Below are 6,237 nucleotides of genomic sequence, written 5' to 3'. Positions count from 1 at the left end.
AATACATTAATCTCCCCACACCACTTTCATTGTACTGGCTTTTGCAAATAATGTCTGAACACTTAGTTAGTAGTAAAGTGATATCACTCGCACCTTCACATTGTTCTTTTGCAGAAACAATTATTTTGAACAGATTTTCTTAAATAAAAAAAAAGGAAACTGGAATAAATAAACCTCGTTGGACCTGATTCTGAACTCACACCACTCTAAATCCTGGGTTAACTCCACTGAAGACCGTGAGAGGTATGTCAGAGTAAGTGAAGTCAGAACCAAGCTCTTTGTCTAAAGAGAATTTGCAACAGGCTGGCCAGGTTCTTAGAAGAAATTTGTTGTTGACTCTCCCTTTCCAGTTTTAGCTAATAGATACAGCTCAAACACGCCCAATTCAATTACACTGTTGGTTTAAGGTTGGGGAGAAAATAAACCCTACTCAGAAAAATGAACTTTGAATAGCAAATAGAAGATTACTTCATGAAGTATTCTTAATGTTTGTTACAGACTCTTCTATTAGCTTTCAAGTTAAGGGGGAAATGTTAAGCATGAAACATACTGTAGCGTAACCCTTTCCTAAATGTTTCACAAAGCAAAAGATTTAATACATAGTTTGCAGTTATATCGCACCTTCCATTCAGAGACACCCTGGTTCTGGAAACCCTGTGCACGTGCTAAACTTTCAGCACAGGGGTAATCCCATTGACTTCTTAAATCCATGCATGAATGTTTGCAGGATTGGGGCCATAGATCTCGGAGGATTTTACAAAGATATGTCCTTTGATTCCCATTTTCACACATACAGAGAAACTGAGGCACAGTGACTTGCCCAGAGTCACAAAGTGAGTGACCAGCAGAGTTTAGAATAGCATCCAAGAGGCTTGCTAACGTCTAGTGCTGCATGGACCTGATTCTGGCATCTTTACTCATGATGAGTGGCACCTAATCCCTCAATCCCACTGAAATCAACTGATCACTTGAAGAGTCAGGTATTACTCAGCATGAGTAAGGGTGGCAGAATCCAGGCCTATTTGAACAACCTATCAGCAGGAAAAGATTCATAGAGTTTTTCTTGCTTTTTTTTAGTTCTTAATATTTTCCTCCTGTAAAAATGGCTGGAGACTGAATTTACCTTTTAGCTAATGAAATAAAAGTTAAATGGGCCAGATCCTCAGCTGGTGTGAATCAGTGGAGTGGCACTGAAGTCAATGGAGCAATGTTGATTTATACCAGCTGAGGATCTGGCCCAGCATGTTGATGGCAGCCTTTAAACTGTGGTGGGTACAATCAGAAAAGTGGCTATAAAATGGCCTGGGAGGAATCTCTAGGGTCACAATGTGCAGAGATTGCAGGCAGAGCAGGTTTAACTCTAGCTGAACATTAGCCTTCCTGCTGTACAGGCACTCCAGGGAAAGTTGGTGAGGCAGGGCTGCAGGCCAGTGAGGTTCCCCAGGAGAAAGGCAGGAAACCAGGCAGAGGAGCTGTTTTGGAGCAAGGAAAAGTCTACAGCATGGAGGAAACAGCCCAGATGCTTTTGAGTCCTGGCTATGTACAGTAAGTGAATTTCAGCTCTGTGTGAGGGGGCATGTAAGGTACAGGTGGGATAGCTCAGTGGTTTGATCATTGGCCTGTTAAACCCAGGGTTGTGAGTTCAGTCTTTGAGGGGGTCATGTAGAGATCTGAGGCAAAACTCTGGGGAATTGGTCCTGCTTTGAGCATGGGGGTTGTACTAGATGACCTCCTGAGGTCCCTTCCAACCCTGATACTCTATTATGTCTCCATGGGGACTTATGGAGATATAAATGGTGCATAGGCCTCTTGCCCTCTGCACAAGGGATTGTAGCAGCCATTAAGGGGAGTTTGCTCAGTTTGTTGTACATGGTGCTCTCTAAACACGCTGCAGAGGATGGGGGTGGCATTAATAGCTTTTGTTTGGAGTGGGGGCCTTGGGATGTTTTGCTTTCCAACACTTTCACAGCCTGCTCTCATGTAGTTCTCCTCTCGATAGCGTTTCCATCGTGTTTGCTCCGCTTCCAAGCCAAACTAAACCCTGCAAATGCAGCCAATTGTCTCCAACTCACACTGTGATCCTTCCTGTTGCATTCATCTTAACCAGCAACTCAGAGGAGAGAAGCAAAAACGTAGCAGACAATTTTTGTGTGTGTGCCCCTAAGGCAGATGCAAAAGTAGCTCACCTTTCCATAGCCACGTTGGCTCTGCAGTGCTGACAGTAACACAAACTTGGGCCCGTCAGCAAACTAAGCAGATGGGATTCAGCCAATGCAGAGAGGGGCTGGAACATGGTGCCATCTTTAGAAGCCATTTGATTATACAGATAGGTCCAAGCTACAAACTTGAATAAAGATCTGGATTTTGACACCCACCCCCCACCCCAACACCTATTCAGGATGTTTAGCTATGGAGGGGGAAGGGGGAGTGTTTGAGCTCTTAGGGACACACAGGTCAGGTAAGACATTCAGATCTGGAGCCAGTTGTAGATTCTGAACCCATCCAGCCTTTGGTGGCGTTTTGTGGATCTGGGTTTGGTTGGAGCCTATCACTACTTAATCATTATAACCACACACTTTAATTCAGTTAGTGTCTGAGATGCTGTACTTTCCAAGTGAGCAGCTCATATGACTCTGCATTTTACCCTTTCAAAGGAGGCACTATTCTCAGAGCAAGTTGTGAAAACCAACAAGGCTGCTTACTATATATGTCAAGCTAGAGTAGCTCCGTTGGAGCCACTCTGCATTTACACCAGCAAGTGAGATCACAAGTGACTCCACTGAAAGTGAATGGAATTAGTGACACCAGTCTAAATACAGAGTAAGAGCTAAAGTTGGTCTACAGTTTTCTTCCATCCTCAGAAAACACAATCCATGTATTGGTGAGACCAAGATTCTCAACGTCTTTGTTCACTTTTAACTGAACAAATGAAAGCAAGATTTTTTTTAGGCAGCTATGAAAATGACCCACCTAGAGTGAAGGTATGTGGATAGCTATAGCTCAGAGCTATTCACCTCAGTTGATTCTATCTGCCACCAACCTTTTAGATAGGGGCCCAGTAAAGTTGTCTGACTATCTTTTGTAGTCAAGTTTGCTGTGTGATAGACACTAGTATTTTCCTTTTGGTTCCACTTTAGGGTGTGTCTATTGTTTTGTGAACCTAGTTTATACCCAGCTTTGGATCACAGTTAAGAAGAATTTCACTAGACAAGACTAATTATTGAGGTGTTTAGTTCTCTGTAGTATCATTTCTCTCTTCATTTCCTTCCTCCCACCACATACCCGAATTGACAGACATCTTAGAACACACAGGATTAAATTCTCCTTGATTTCTTCAGCTGCCTTGTCCTGTTGACTTCAGGATCTGGCCTATGCTGTGTATCAACAACATGTGTTGTGTACTGGTTACCAGCTTGTACAATTAGGAGTGTGTATGTGGTGTTTAGCTGTTGCTTGTAATTATTAGAACTGGGAGCACTGGCTGTTGGGAGTCTGAAAGGACAAGAAACAGGAAGGAGGGGGGAGGAGTTGAGGAGGCTGAGTGAGAGTTACAGAGGGTGCAGCAGCAGCTTGGTAAAGGGGTTTCCACTGTAAATAAAGTCCTGTTGAAGCTTGTTAGTACCTTGCCTGCTTGATACAACAGTGTATAATACACATCAATTGGTCAGATGACTTCAGTGACTTATATAACAACACAGGGTTCTAAATGGTCCGTCTCTGGGCAAAATGTTTCCTGGAAAGTCTCTCAGGCCAATATAGCCTAAAAGAGTGAATGCCAAAGAGTGATTAAATGGGTAAATCTGTCCTAGAGATGGGTTTTATCAAGCTGGTTGAGTGATCAGTGGCTAGAGATGAATCATGCCTAGATAAAGATCTAATGTTAATCAATCAAGCATATCTTCACTCTGAAAAAACCATCAGATTCAGTGTCCTTTCACAAGGCTTGACCATGGAACTGGCCTACTGATGCTATGTACTGCTATGTAGCCGATTCAGGTTTGATACCGACCATCACCTGGGTAGGGGATATGGGAGGGCTGCAAACATTTACTAAATAAATCATAAGTAGCTCGATGGATTTTAAGACTCTTGTGGGCAACTTGTATATTTCCCCCTTGATTGAAATGAAATATTTTTGATCTATGTATCTCATAGGACTTGAACGACAGTGCAAGAGATTGAAATTCTCTATGCAGAGAATAGGTAAAGAAAGCATGGCTAGTGCAAACTCCTCCACGGTACTGAAACTTTAAAACTAACGTTTTCTGGTCACTGTCAACCTTACTATATACTACATCAAAAAATAGCCTGTGTTAAAAGACCATTACAGTTGCAAAGTCAAGCACTCAAAAATAGTAAGTGATCATGTTAACTAAGACCTTACCATAATGCGTAGGCACGAGGGAGGCAAACTGATGTGGCCTGGGCAACCTTAATGTTGTATTTCCTGACTTTGGAATACTTGACTTTTGGGTCATCAGCACGAACCTCTACTGGCAGCAGTAGCAGGTATTCATCCTGAATGTGTCACTACAGAGGCACTTTACCAATGGGTTTCCCAGCTATGTAGGGTGGATGTGAGGATAGGTATGCTAGGTCTTTAAATCTGTAGCAGGAAGGCAGGCCAGAGGAGCCTAAGGAAGGTTCTAGGCAGAAGCTCTGCAGTGACACTGTAAGTGCAGCTTTAAGGACAATACTATTTCCTGTCTTCTAACAAAGTTCCTTGTTCAGTAGAAGAAAGTGACACTGTGATTCTCGTTCTCATGACTGTTGGCAGCAGAGAAGGAGACTAGTGCAAGGGGAGGTGGGGGGGGGGAAGGGAGACTTAAGAAGGGCTGGAAATGGATGAAGGGCAGAAAGATAGACTGGGGACAGGGAGAAAAGAGTGTAGTGAGGGGTTGGGGGGTGAGGAGGTGGAACTGAGGGCAAGAAATGAGGATTGGGGGTAGGATATAGATTCAAGGTAATATAGAGTGTAGAGTGGGAGGATGGAAAGAGATGAGATTGCAACGGAGGGGCAGGGGGAATAGATGAATTTAAGAGACCATGGCAGAAGGGAAGAATGTGAGACTAGCAAAGAACAGGTGGGGCAGGACCAGAGACTAGGAGAGGAAGAAATGAGAGATGGGGGAAGTGGGCAGGAGAATGGAAGCTGAGTTGGATGGAGTGGGGCAGAATGACAGCTCCCCCCACTCCCACGGGTGAGGGCAGAGAATGTGGTGTGTCTGTCATTGCACTCCTGGTTGGACACCCCCAGCGTGTGTCCATTGAAGAATCAGAGACATACTGGGGTTGGAACAGCTTCCTTCCTAAAAGCTCCAGAATCAGAAGGCAGGGCAAAACCCTGGGTGATTTAAAAACACACAAACCCCAATGTGATTTTAAGCCAGTCTCATGTGTTTTGGGTCTGGCTCAATTTTGGAATACTGGGGATTAGCAATCCTGCAGGGGCATGGAAGTGAGCATGTTTCAGGGGTGACAAAAGATTGGGAATGAACAAGTGCAGCACATGGTGTGATGGGCAGGTAGCAGGGAGAAAGGAAGGGAGGGAAGAGAAAAAGTGAGCAGATTGAAGCACAGGGATTGAGCAGTAACAGGTGTCCTGATTATTCACTTTGAAAATCTGATAGCCCTAACTAGTGGAAATTTGGCTACAGCAGGCAGCGTGGAATTACCTGAATTGGAATCAGGCCAGGACATTGGGGCAGTATTCCTAATCTTGTGACAGGGATCACAAATGACCACCAGTGACAGACTTTAGTTATGTCTCCTCAGATAGATGGCACCTCGCTCCAACACCACAGTGTCCCCAGTATCATGCTGGGGAATTGATACAGTACTGACTTGGAGAAGAGCGCCATCTGCTGAATCGCTAGCATCGTTTCCTGCATCACTTGTCTTTTTCTTGGTGTTTTCCTATTCAGACAGATCCTTATGTAGCATGATCCTGCATGCATTCCTATGATGGCTTGTTCTCTCACTGTAACATCACAATGGTGCCAGGGACCTCTGTATTTTCATCCCAAATGCTTTGAAGAGCCTGCAGATCCCCTGGACATTTGGGACAAAATAGTCTTAAGAGGAAGAGAATCCCATAGACACTGTGCACTTGTCAAAATGTTTTGACCTTTTTCCAAGTCTTCATTATGTTGCTTGCTATTTTCATTCCCCATTGTTTTTAGGTCTGTGTGATTAAAAATGGGGAACATAGTTATTTTAACAATGTCAATAAGGAAT

This window comes from Mauremys mutica, chromosome 2, assembly GCF_020497125.1.
Source record: "Mauremys mutica isolate MM-2020 ecotype Southern chromosome 2, ASM2049712v1, whole genome shotgun sequence".
Taxonomy (NCBI): Eukaryota; Metazoa; Chordata; order Testudines; family Geoemydidae; genus Mauremys; species Mauremys mutica.
This window is presented reverse-complemented; position numbering follows the sequence as displayed.